Below are 12,980 nucleotides of genomic sequence, written 5' to 3'. Positions count from 1 at the left end.
CAGGGGGTCCTTGAAATTGAGGTCTAAATATTATGGGCCATTTAGAGTCTTGCAAAGAATTGGGTAGCTGGCATACAACTTACTCCTTCCAGAAGAATCAGGCATTTATCCAGTCTTCCACTTGAGCCAATTAAAAAAACATCTTGGTGCAAAAGCCATACCATTGCCAAATTTGCCTCTGGTGATAGAAGATGGAAGAATCAAAACTGAGCCATTAAAAAAAACATCTTAGTGCAGTGGGAGAATCAATCCTTGAGGCTATGGTACAGTGGCTAGTCAAGTGGGAGAATCTTGCTGAGAGTGATTCTACCTGGTAAGATGCCAAATTCATCCAAAGTGTCTTTCCGAGATTCAATCCTTGAGGACAAGGATTCTCTCAAGGAGGGGGAGCTGTCGGGTCACTGAAGTTCAATTTCGTTACCTGAAGCTGGCGATCAGCAGGTGAAGAGTGAAGCGGTATGAGGTGATCTTAGACGTCCATTTTAAATCCAGCAGCTGCAAGATGGCACGAAATCTTCAAATAAGGCAGGACAACTGCTGTCTGATGTCTTGCCATTTTCGGAATCTACTAGGGTTAGTTCTAGTCCTCTCGCGCTGCCATGGCAATTATCTGGTTCTAAAATTGTTCGATCTCGCTGTTCTTCACGTTTTCTGATCGCTGTTGGAGTTCCTGCACCTAGGAATCCTGACAATAGGGTGTTAGTAAGCAACACCTTAGAAGAGGTGCTTGTTTAGGCAACAGGCGCTAGCATTAAATAAATAATGAAACTTGAGAGAAAGGAAAGTTGTTGGAGGAATTTTTATAGTATGCTGTGGGACCTACCTTGAGAGAAAAGACGTGCTACAAGGAAAATGAAACGTAGCACCTTCGTGATATGGCAAACTCTAGCACGTCTTGATGAATTATACACTGGAGTTGCCCTAATTGTTTCACATGTAATCATGTTTCTTCAAAATAGTTTAGAAGATACAAGTCAGAAAGGTTGAGAAATAGAACCATCTGATTTGATTCGTTCCCAATAGCCACGAGATGATCATCGTAGGGTGATCCTTTTGTCAACGGATGCTCCTATTACACTCGTAGTCTCTGAAGGATGAGAACCCACTATGTAGCATCTACATCGATAATTCAAGCATTGTATACGTCATTAGTCCGATATTTTGTAGGAACTACCCGTAATAACGAGCTTGCAAAATGGATCTGCATAAAGAGATTCGTTGCTCCTGACCCTGCTTCACCTTAATTGTTATTTGAACAAAAAGATCACAATAAACTTTTGGTAAAAGTTCTGTCTTGGTCGGAGTGGGGATAGCATTTCTCTTCTGCATGTCTATGGAGTTTTGCAAAACCCAAACACCTTAGAGATAGATATAGAGGTGGGTGGAATTGCAGCAACATGGGCATTCTTCTTAGCGAGAATTATTGCAGTAGCATAGTAGCTAGGAGGATTTGAAAGGCATTATGGAATTAAGATTTCCCAGGTTTAGCCAAGGCTTAGCTCAGGACCCCACTACTCGTCGTATTTGGTTTGGTATTGCTACCGCACATGATTTCGAAAGTCATGATGATATTACTGAGGAACGTCTTTATCAGAACATTTTTGCTTCTCACTTTGGGCAGTTAGCAATAATCTTTCTATGGACGTCCGGAAAACTAAACAGTCTGGCACAGAAACTAGAATATTTTTGGAATAGAAAGTACAGTATCTGGAATAAATCACAATAATTTGACCCAAACCAGCAGCAAAACCTTGGCCCGGTTCATCCCAAGTTGAATTATGTAATAGGGTGAATGCAAGGGACAATCCTAGATCATCAGCGTAGTGCCCATGCCCATGAATTTTCATAGTCCTTGGGCCTGGACCACAAGCTGCTGCCAAGACTTGGGCAGCGCCAGAGTTCAGGATTCCTCAAGATCAATGTCTGTCGAGCAGTTTCAGAGCGCAGGAAGACGGGCGGACGGAGACAATTGTTCGAGATACTGACCACCATGTACCTGAAGATCCAGACTGAAGTGGAGACATGCTTGCATGCTCTTTGCGTCTGTGATCGATGCATGCATTCTAGGTTGAGAGTTGAGACTGATGGGATTAATCTTAAATCTAAAGAGGACTTCGCTTCAGATTTACGGTCTTGATTCAGCTACTCCTGGCTTTCCTTTCAAGCTATCGAAGTAATCTGTTTTTAGTCCTTTTTAATCCCGGATGCTATATAGAGTTGCTGCCACTAAGCGTGAACTTGTACCCATTCATGCAGAAATTGAACTGTTTCTTATTAAATCCCTTCGAAATTAATGTGTGTTGGATATATGTTAAATAATTGTATGAAGTTGGTTACGTATAGGATTTGGAGTAGTTGTATTAGTAGTATATGATGGAGTTAGAGTAGGACTCCAAGTGAAATCCTAATAGTACTACTCCTGTAACCAGGTGAAATCCCTGCCAACCGCTTGGATGGTCGTGGTGTAGATCTAGAGGAACTCAACGGGATTTGTGTCATCGTTGTACTTCTCGATTGACCCGGGGTAGAACTGAGCCGCCAGTTTACCTTTCGTAGTTCCGGAGAGAAGGCATGGCACTCATTGATGGTGCCTTACTTGGTCAGGGTGGCCACGAGCATTCTACCTACAGGGGTTGAAGATCGTCCCCAGCTCGAGCGGTGTCGGGATGTCCTCCGATTAGACCATCGAGGTGCAGTTGATTCCTCCTCAGGGGTCTTTGAGCGCCTTCTCTGTTCGATAACTTTGCACAAATCATTGATGGGGTGATCTTTGACCGGAGAGGTCCTACAGCGATTAGGTACTCGGTTATCATCCCAGGTTGTCTTGTTCTAAGGATTGCACCTCTCTAAATCTAATTCACCATGAGAGGGGTCGTCGTGAGACTTCTCCTAGTTAGAGCTATTCACGGAAATATAGCCTCATTAGCCATGCCGATCATCGGACTCATCCAGCCCTTACCAGCGGGGGTCATTAGATTTGCAATAGGAGGTCACATGAGGGCCTCCTATAGAAGGAGCCGCTATGTCGTTGCAGATATGTAGCGTTAAGCCCCCTGATGATGATCAGGAGACATTGGGATCTACACTCAGTTAGGGTTCTGGATCTGGGGTGGTATGGCAAGTGGAATCTGGCTGTCGCCCCCCCCCCCCACGTGGCTGGAGCGACGGTAACCCACGTGTCAAAGGGATCATTGTCCTCATGATTATCCAGACCATCATCCCAGTCTCCAATAGCGAAAACTTGTTGGGGGTAACCTCAACTAGAGGAGGAGTCTAGATCCATCATAGATTTATCGTCGGAACTCTCTGGATAGGTATCTCAACAATCCATGTTGTCAGAAGCCGCGGGAGAGGATCCTGACCTGCGACAAATGTTGCTCTTGCGATCGTCTTGGCAACTGAGTGGTTCGAACTCAATGTTGTAGTCCTTGGCACATTGATCCATAAACCGACTTACCTCGTCGCTGGAGTCATCGCCAATTAAGTCTTCGTCGAGGTCCACCCAATCGGTCATCGGCTTGTCATTGGTTGGAGGGGTAAAGTTGTCATAGAACTCCTTGTTCGAGAAGCTGGTTTTTGGTGTAGGTTTCGGTGAAGCCAACGGCATGCCGTGTGCAAAAGTTTCAATGCCTTTTTTCATGATCCCCACGGACGGTGCCAACTATCGACGATTGGTGAGCTACCAAACTTACGAACTTGTAGAAATAATAGGGGATGCTTCGAGTATAGACGAATAACACAACACACATGCTAGCTATGTTATACAGGTTCAAGTCTTTCTTAGGATAATAGCTCTATGTCATGTTGGTCTTTTATTAATCTTTGGGACTAAGTATAAGGGGGTGCTTGGCTAGCCTAGATAGATCTAGAACTAGTCAGAGGGTTCCCTTTTATATAGTCAGGGAGAGAAGCTAATACAAATCTAACTTGTAGAGGGCTCAAAGGTGCTAAGCTTCCGCAGACTTGAATGGCATCAATGGACATGTATTGACTTCTAATGGCTTGTATGGACTTATCCTCCATATGGCCCCTGGCTCCGTATATATAGGGGGGCATCATACGGCATCTGGAATCCTTTCATCTTATTCTTGGTGTTAACATTCCCTGTTTATGAGATATACTAGGTATCTACGGATAGTTAATGCGTTTAGAGATTTTCTTCCTAGGGATATAGATATACCCCGAGAATAATGAAGAAACCCTGAGGTATCCAGATATAGTAGTTCTATACTACTCATCGTCATGTACTGAATTGGTATATGAATGGAAGTGTTCCTTGTGTGATCTATTGGATCCTTGTGTGACCTAAGTGTTCTTGGTGTGATCTATTGGATCCTTGTGTGACCTAGCATGGAGTGTTCCATCTTCCAAACATCATCTTTTGATACATTGACACCTTTAAGCAAATTAAAATGGACGAAAAGTAGAACTACCGGTCTTGGGTCAAGCTCCTTTGCTATAATCGGTGGATCCAGATTCCAAAACTTATACACTATGGGGTCTACTTTGCATGTTGCAATGGGATCAGTGTTTCAACATCCTTCCAATGTTTAGAATTTTAGTTATAGGCAAACATATCAATAGAAAATGGACCATTTTGTGAAACCTCTCCCATTATCTGGCACCACGGGTTAAAGCTTGTGCGCCTTTTGCTGCAATACAAGGTCTTTATTTTGTGATCAACTCCTCCGCTTATGAGGTTCTTTAGTCACATTGAACTACATAACTCTTTACTTCATTGTTGCTACTTCTGTCGATTGATTGAATTTGGTGCTGGCATTTGCTGCAATGCTTACAGCTTTGTTTGACATGGTTATATCTCTGTTGGATGTTGTTTACTAATAAGTTTGTAAGATATGAATTTATGACTTTGATATTCATGCATGGTCTTACCTTTTGTGTTGACCATGAGATTTGGTCTGAAAATGCATGTTGCAGTATCTTCTGACACCGATGCAGCTTTTTATTACACAAGAGACCAAAGCTTCAATGACGATTCCGAGCTATGCTTTGATACATGCAAGCCAAGTTTCAATGACGATCGGTATCGGCGCCGCCGCCGGTCAGGATGGCTGGATGGCACGAGGGAGGGGATGGGAACGCATCCATGGCTGGGAGCCCGTGATCCGTCGCAAGCGACTACAGCAGCGTCGCCACCGCAGACTTCGAGGGATTTGTCGATGTTGCCTCATCGCTGCTACTCGATGACCTCACCGCCGCAATGGCGGCGTCGGTCCCCGTGCCGGAGGCCGCTAAGCCGAGGGTCACGGGGGCGATCGCCAGGAGCATCTTCATCGTGGACTGCGTGCCGCTCTAGGGGCTTGAGTCCATATGCGGGCGCCACCCAGAGATGAAAGACGCGGCCATCGTGGTGACGCGCGTCTTCGATGTCCCGCTCTGGATGGTTGCTGGCGATGCGCCAATCGACGGCCTCGACCGGGAGTCGTTCCGCCTCCCCTCGCTCTTCTTCGGTGTCTACGACGGTCACGGTGGCGTTCAGGTGCGTACCCCCGTCGTCTCAATCACTCCACGATTGCGTTTCTCAACACGCAGAACGATCTCAGCATTGCCCACATGCTGTCTGTATATCAAATTATCAATCGATTCCAACCCCTGAGTCTTTGGTCTCCCGTTGCAGGTTGCCAATTACTGTCGGGAGAGAATCCACTCAGTACTAGTAGAGGAGCTGGGTAGAGCAGAGGAGGCAATGTGCGACTAACTTAAGCATTCTGGAGTCGAACAAGTAGTGAGAGAAGGCCTTTGTGAACTGCTTCAGTCGTATTGATGCAGAGGTGGGAGGAAATGCAGCAACCACAGCCTAGCCTTTTGCTCCAGACACTGTGGGTTCAACGGCTGTGGTCGCCGTCGTTTTCTCATCGCATGTCATGTTTCCAACTACAAAGACTCACGAGCAGTGCTCTGCCGGGACAAGCAGCCCTTGGCGCTATCATTGGACCATAAAGTAAGCCATGAATCCTCCTTGGGTCTACTCTGATATTTGTTTCAACTAACCGTGTAATGGGTCCTGAATTCCTGGGTTAAATTCAAAGCACCATTGGTTTGCCTTTCATACGTGAAGTGCAAAAATTTGCAGCATGATGTAGCTTTCATGTGTAGAAGTAGCACTGAGCATACATAGTTAATTTTAAGTTTGTTCAACAGGTTATGTTCTTTTCCCTCGATGCTCATTTAATTTACGATTAAAGTGTTTACAGATACCTTCTGGATGTTAGGTAACACCAAATTTGAGGTAGCTTAGGTATAGTTTGTACGCTCTGTAGCGTGACGTAGCTTTCATGTGTAGAACTAGCACTGAGCATACAGTTAATGCTGATTTTTCTCAACATGTTATGTTCTTTTCTGAACTCAATGTACATAATTTACTTTTAAAGTGTTTGGAAATACTTCCTGGATCTTAGCTGACACCTAATTTGAGGCAGCTTAGGTATAGTTTGTACGCTATTATGCAGGAAAAAAGATAGCTATGCACTTAGGCTATGGTGATGTTGTAGTTAACTGAAGTGCTAGGTTATATCATGACCTGAAAGCTTCCAAATGCAATTGCAGTTTAAAAGTATTGGATGGTATGGTATCAAACTCAGCCTCAAGAAGACCAGCTTCCTCCAAACTTTCTAGATCACTTGGCTCTTTTCTAAACTCTACTTTCCTTTTTTTCGAACTACCAGCAAGATTATAACCTCGGCATTAAATTTTTTTTTCACTTTCTCAATTTTACTTTGCAAGATTCAATGCTATTTTGTTCATAAGTCGGTTCATTCCAAATTTTCTCCACTTTTTGGAAGAAATCTGGTTGGTGTAGCCAGAACAATTCAAACTTGAATTGTCTGGGCATCTTTTTCTTAGAGGTTTCAGTAGATAACAAAAGAAGATTGTGATCTGAAATCTCTCTGGTGATTTTTTTAATATTAACCATGAGATAGGAATTAACTTAGGACAACACAATGGAAGACTGTTGCTGATGATCACCGTTCAGGCAAGATTGTTGTTGAGCTTGATGGAAGACTGATCAAGTGTGGCATCATAAGCCCACGCTTTGACATTGGGGTAAAGGAAATAGAGTCCTGGACTGCGAGGCTGCTTCCCTCACGTTAGGTTAGTTCATAGAAAGAAACTAATAGTTTATGTGGTGGAACATCAATTATGTAATACGTCTTAATCTTTCGAGCCATGTTTCCTGAGAACTGCATATTGTGTTTTGCAGTTTGGCTACATCGTTCTCACCACCTCTGCTGATATCATGGACCATGAAGAGGCGAGGAGGAACAATTTCGGAGGAAAGGTCCTCGGCTTCTGTGTGCCTATGAGAACGTAGCATGGCTGATATGATCAGGATTCAGAAACCAGGAGCTCTCGTGCAGTATATTAAACTGTTTGGGCAGCAGCTGGGTAACCAAAAATAGATATACCTTATCTTTTTATTGCCCGTGGTCTTTCGATCAGTTGCAAGCCTCGTGAACGAAACGAAGATAAGCTGATAGTAATCAGATAGAATTACCTCTGGTTATTTTTCTTGCATGCTAAACTAAATTTGAACACCAATTTACGATGTAATGTCAAGCTGTCACACATCATTACACCAATTTCGATCAGTTGCTTTTGTAACATGTTTACATAAGTTGTTACCTATTTTCGTACTATTTGTCTGTGACTAATGGTAATATTAGTCGATTGATGCAAAACACACTATTTCGGAGGAAAGGTCCTCGGCTTCTTTTACTAGACAATCCATCATCCAATTATTAGATTATCCCAGTAACTGTTAAGTGAAAGAGTGTAGTTTTGTGGCTGTGTAGAAGCTAAAAACGTGCTGAGATTACCTATGCCTGCATTACTTCTTTCTGGACTGTGTTGACTTCCGGTGCTTGGTCACTGACTTCCCGGTTGCCACCATTCTGGCTCTTGCATCAGTCGGATGGCAGCTACTGTGTACTTCCATATGTTGGTTCTGATGCTGCATACTATGATGGGCTTACTGGAAACTGCCTAAAAGCTGTTCTGCTAATGGATTTTCTGAAATTCTGGGATGCGTCATGTATGTTTCTATGCAAAGGTACCAGCGGGAGATGATTGATGTTGCTATTTGTTCATGTATATTAGCACTGAGATAGCTGGGCTTTGTTCTTTGTGCTGCTGCTGCTGCTTGATCATATCATCATATAACTTAGGCTATGCAGTAACTGACTACTACCAGTTAGGCGTTCTGTTTGCCTATGAGAACGTAGCATGGTTGATATGATCAGGATTCAGAAACCAGGAGCTCTCATGCAGTATATTAAACTGTTTGGGCAGCAGCTGGGTAACCAAAAATAGATATACCTTATCTTTTTATTGCCCGTGGTCTTTCGATCAGTTGCAAGCCTCGTGAATGAAACGAAGATAAGCTGATAGTAATCAGATAGAATTACCTCTGGTTATTTTTCTTGCATGCTAAACTAAATCTGAACACCAATTTAAGATGTAATGTCAAGCTGTTACACATCATTACACCAATTTTGATCAGCTGCTTTTGTAACATGTTTACATAAGTTGTTTCCTATTTTCGTACTATTTGTCTATGACTGATGGTAATGTTAGTCGATTGATGCAAAATATATTATTTTCAAAAGCTCATCGTTAACATTCAGTGCCTAACATTTATCTATATATCGTGCTTGAACATTTTTGGAGTGATTTTTATGCCTATAACAACTGCTCCTAGATAAACTATTAAAGTTTTTAAAGTCGAGTTGCTCGCTTTGGTTGCACGTCTTGATGAACGAGTTTGCTTGTCTGTGCATGTGGTACGAGCTCGACGTATTATTCCTAAAATTTGGTAAGTTAGGTACTATCTTCCGAAGTATCCTTCTCTCATCGTTTTTCCCTTGAACTGTGTAAGGCTATGACTATGAGAAATTGATTGACACTTGTACTGCTGCGACACATATTATCTGGTGAAATTTTCGGTTGCCGTTGCAAAGGCAATTAACTAGTTAATCAAAAGAGGTCTAATTTCTACACGATTCCTGTAACATCTTTTTCTTGAATAATGAACTGTTTAACCTCTATTTTCTTTGCAGGAAACTTTGCATGTGGGAGGATGACAAACAATTGTCCAATTTTTCATTACACATGATCTCAAAGCTTAGCAAAGACAGACGGAGGCCGGTGGTGTGGCGGCATTACAAAGTACTAAATGGTGCGTTACGAAATTGAGGGGGGTTGCCGATTTATTGTGGTTTCTTTACTGCAAACAGTAAAATTCGTGGCGGTGGAAGCGGAGTCCGAATCTGACGCGGTGATTTGTATGGAAAGAAACCCTTGGCTCAATTTCTTCTGTATCAATTAACTGTCTCAATTAAGAAAGGAAGCTTGGGGCAAGTGGTCAATAGAGATAAATCTGCTGTATTTTTTAGCAAAAACTGCGTCAAGGAAATGAAACAGGCAGTGTGTACCGGCTTGAATATTCACAATAAAGCACTGGCCGAGAGGTTCCTGGGATTGCCCACCGCTCTTGGTAGATCAACAAAGGAGGCATTCGAGTACATGCCTAGCCGGATAAAAGGACTGGCCAGGAGTTGGAGTGGAAAGAATGTTAGCCGTGCTGACCGGGAGGTTCTGCTCAAATCTGTTGCTCAAGCAGTGCCTACATATCTTATCAGTTGCTTCAGACTTCTAGCAGATACATGCAAGAAAATGACGAGTTCCATTTCCAACTACTGGTGAGGCAGCTCCGCCGATAATCGGCATATCCATTGGCAGCGGGGGATCATCTAACGAGGCATAAATGCCAAGGTGGAGTGGATTTCCGCGATCTTCGCTTGTTCAACTTAGCGATGTTGGGGAAAAAGGCTGGAGGCTTACAACCAATCCAGATTCACTATGTGCGTGGGTTTTAAAGGGCCGGCACTTCCCCGATACTGACTTCTTATCAGCTACGAGGAAGAAACATGCAAGCCACACATGGAGCGAGACCGATTCTTGCAGGTTGAGACATGTCCTTAGCTGAGGCCTCATCAAAAGGATTGGTGATGGTTCCACGACTGAAATTTGGGCTGAAGTGGATACCTAACCATTATAATGGTAGTCGACCGATCACTTCACCTGACGATCAGCCGCTTCATCTGGTTTATGACCTCATTACTGCAAGTAGTCAATGGAATGAAGCGTTGATCCATCATGTGTTCCTATGCATGGCAGCATGGATGCTGATGCAACCTTGCGTATCCCACTTGGGACAGCTGAGGAATGCTTTTGGGCCTGGTCACTGGAAAGACATGGTACATATTCAGTGAGATCAGCCTACCGTTTACTGAATGCTGATCGTCAGCGACAAGAGGAGGAATCGCTACCAGGGTGTTCAACGGATGATGATTTTGGAAGTACATATGGAAATTGGATGTCCCTCCAAAAGTCAAGGTTTTCTGGCGGCTCGAGTCATACATGAGTTCCTTCCTGCACGTCAGATTCTACACAGACGACATATTGAACCAATAGCAAACTGTGAAATCTGTGGTGCTGAGGATGAATCAATCAAACACGTCCTTGTTGACTGTACAGTTTTGAGAACATTTTGGGATCATGCCAAGGATCTGACTGAGCTGCCGATGTTGCATCATATGACATGGGCACGAGACCTGCTTTTCTCTAGCACTAGCTCGAAACGGGATGCGGCAGTAATCATACGTGGCATGTGGACTCTATGGATGGCGAGAAACAAGAGGCGACATGGAGAAGCGATGATGTCGATGAGGCAAGCCATTTTCTTGGTCTGCGACACGGCTTTTGACCTGTGGCATGGTCTGCATCCGAAGCAAGTCAAGAACACAGGTGATCCGCCCACAAGGTCGAGACCGCCAGCAGGTTGGGTGAAATGTAATGGTGATGGAGCCTTCTACGTTAACAATAACATGGAGCCACTGGCATGGTGCTCCGTGATCATCTTGGAGGCTTCCATGGGGCATGAGCTGTCTGATATGGTCACTGTCTGGAAGCCAGGACGATGGAGGCGCTCGCATGCAGAGATGTACCGTTGTTTGCTCAACAGAGAGGTGTGCAGCGTTTGTTTCTGGAAACAAACAGTCAGGTGTCGGTAGATCTCTGGATGAACCTGAACGATCAACGATTTGAAGTTACTTCGATTCTCAGAGATATCAAGGACCTTAGCAAGAGTTTGAACTCATCAGTTGAACTTTGAACCCATTAATTCAAAAACCTTGAACATGAATCTGAAACTTTGGACCCAAATAATTTAAATGTCAGGTACGTCGACTAACATTGTTTCTAAATTCAGTCACCTGACTAATAGCATCTCCCGTACTTCTTTCCACTGCATACAAATCAGAACTTAAGCATGTTAAAATAGATAGAACTTAAGGATGTAGCTCATCAGATAGTGATAATGAAAGTAATCACAATGATATTGATCGGCCGGGAATCGGCGTATATAAGAAGTACACGGCAGAGCCAAAGACAGAAACAAAGATTACAGGCATATGATGCATATCTGCAGCAGCTATAGATGGAAACCCAGCTACTTGTGATTGGCGTTGCCGTGTTGAAGATGGAGGCGATCCTGGGCGTGGTTACCTGGCCTGCATGGCCTTGAGGTATGCTGCACCAGGACATATGGTGCAGATGGACGATACACCAAAAGCTCTTCTAACACTCCCCCGCAGTCGGAATGGTAGCAGGCTGAATGTTCAGACTGGACCTGAACTCGGTGAAGAGAGACGATGGAAGATCTTTGCTGAAGATGGTCACATACTGAGAGGAGGTAGGCACGTGAAGCACACGGACAGCACCGGAGGCCACTCGTTCACGAACGAAGTGAAGATCAATCTCGATATGCTTGGTGCGTTGGTGCTGCATAGGATTTGTGGAGAGATACACTGCACTGATGTTGTCATAGTAGACGATGGTGGCGCTGCCCCTCATTCTTTGAGAATTAGAAGGATCCTTTTCGCAACTGGTTTTCTTGTAAAAGGTGACAGCTTCTCTTGAAGAGGACAGTGAAGATCCAGAAGCAACTGGCGCAGCCAGGTGGTCTCTGCAACAGCATTGGCAACCGCTCGATACTTAGCTTCGGCGCTAGAGCGGGACACAGTATGCTGGCGCTTAGACGACCAGGAGATGACATTATCTCCAAGAAAAACACCATATCCGGAAGTGGAGCGACGAGTGTCCGAACAGCCAGCCCAGTCAGCATCGGAGTAGGCAACAAGAGATGTAGTGTTAGTGCGATGAAGCTACAGTCCATGGTCCAGAGTGCCCTGAAGGTAGCGTAGGATGCGCTTGATCAATGCAAAATGGGCTCCCGTGGGTCATGCATGTGCAAATAAACCTACTGTATGGCATAAGTGATATCCGACTGAGTGAAAGTGAGGTACTGTAAGGCACTGGCAAGACCTCGGTAATGAGTAGGATCTGCCATAGGTGCACAGTCAGAAGCTGAAACTTTGAAGCTAGTGTCAACAAGTGTTGTGCATGGCTTGCAGTCAGACATACCAATGCACTCAAGTACATCAAGAATATACTGGCGCTGCGATAGAAGCAAGCTGGCACCATGGCGAGTCATTGAAACACCAAGGAAGTGATGCAATGGTCCAAGGTCCTTCATAGGAAACTCCTGTTGTAAGGCTGTAATAATATGTCGAAGCAGCAACACTGAAGAGGCTGTCAAGATTATATCATCCACATATAGTAGCAAATAAACCATGTCGTTGCCTCGATGGTAGACAAATAAAGAAGTATCAGACTTGGCACCTGTAAAGCCAAGAGATAATAGATGGGAGGCAAATTGATTGTACCACGCACGAGGGGCTTGTTTGAGACCGTAGAGGGACCTGTTCAAGCGGCAGACAAGATCGGGACGAGCAGTGTCAATAAACCCAAACGGTTGAACACAGTACACAGTCTCAGACAGAGTGCCATGAAGGAAAGCATTGTTCACAACAAGCTGATGAACAGGCCAGTCCCTGGAG

The 12,980-nt window shown here is 44.2% G+C and overlaps 1 pseudogene; it reads left to right on the top strand.

The window, feature by feature from the left end:
- Positions 1–5,068: 5,068 nt before the first annotated feature.
- On the top strand, positions 5,069–12,000 carry LOC133927671 (uncharacterized; annotated as a pseudogene).
- The last annotated feature ends 980 nt before the right edge of the window (positions 12,001–12,980 follow it).

The sequence above is a fragment of the Phragmites australis genome, chromosome 8 (assembly GCF_958298935.1).
Source record: "Phragmites australis chromosome 8, lpPhrAust1.1, whole genome shotgun sequence".
NCBI lineage: Eukaryota > Viridiplantae > Streptophyta > Magnoliopsida > Poales > Poaceae > Phragmites > Phragmites australis.
Note: the sequence above shows the minus strand (reverse complement) of the source record. Positions and strands in the feature narration are given on the sequence as shown.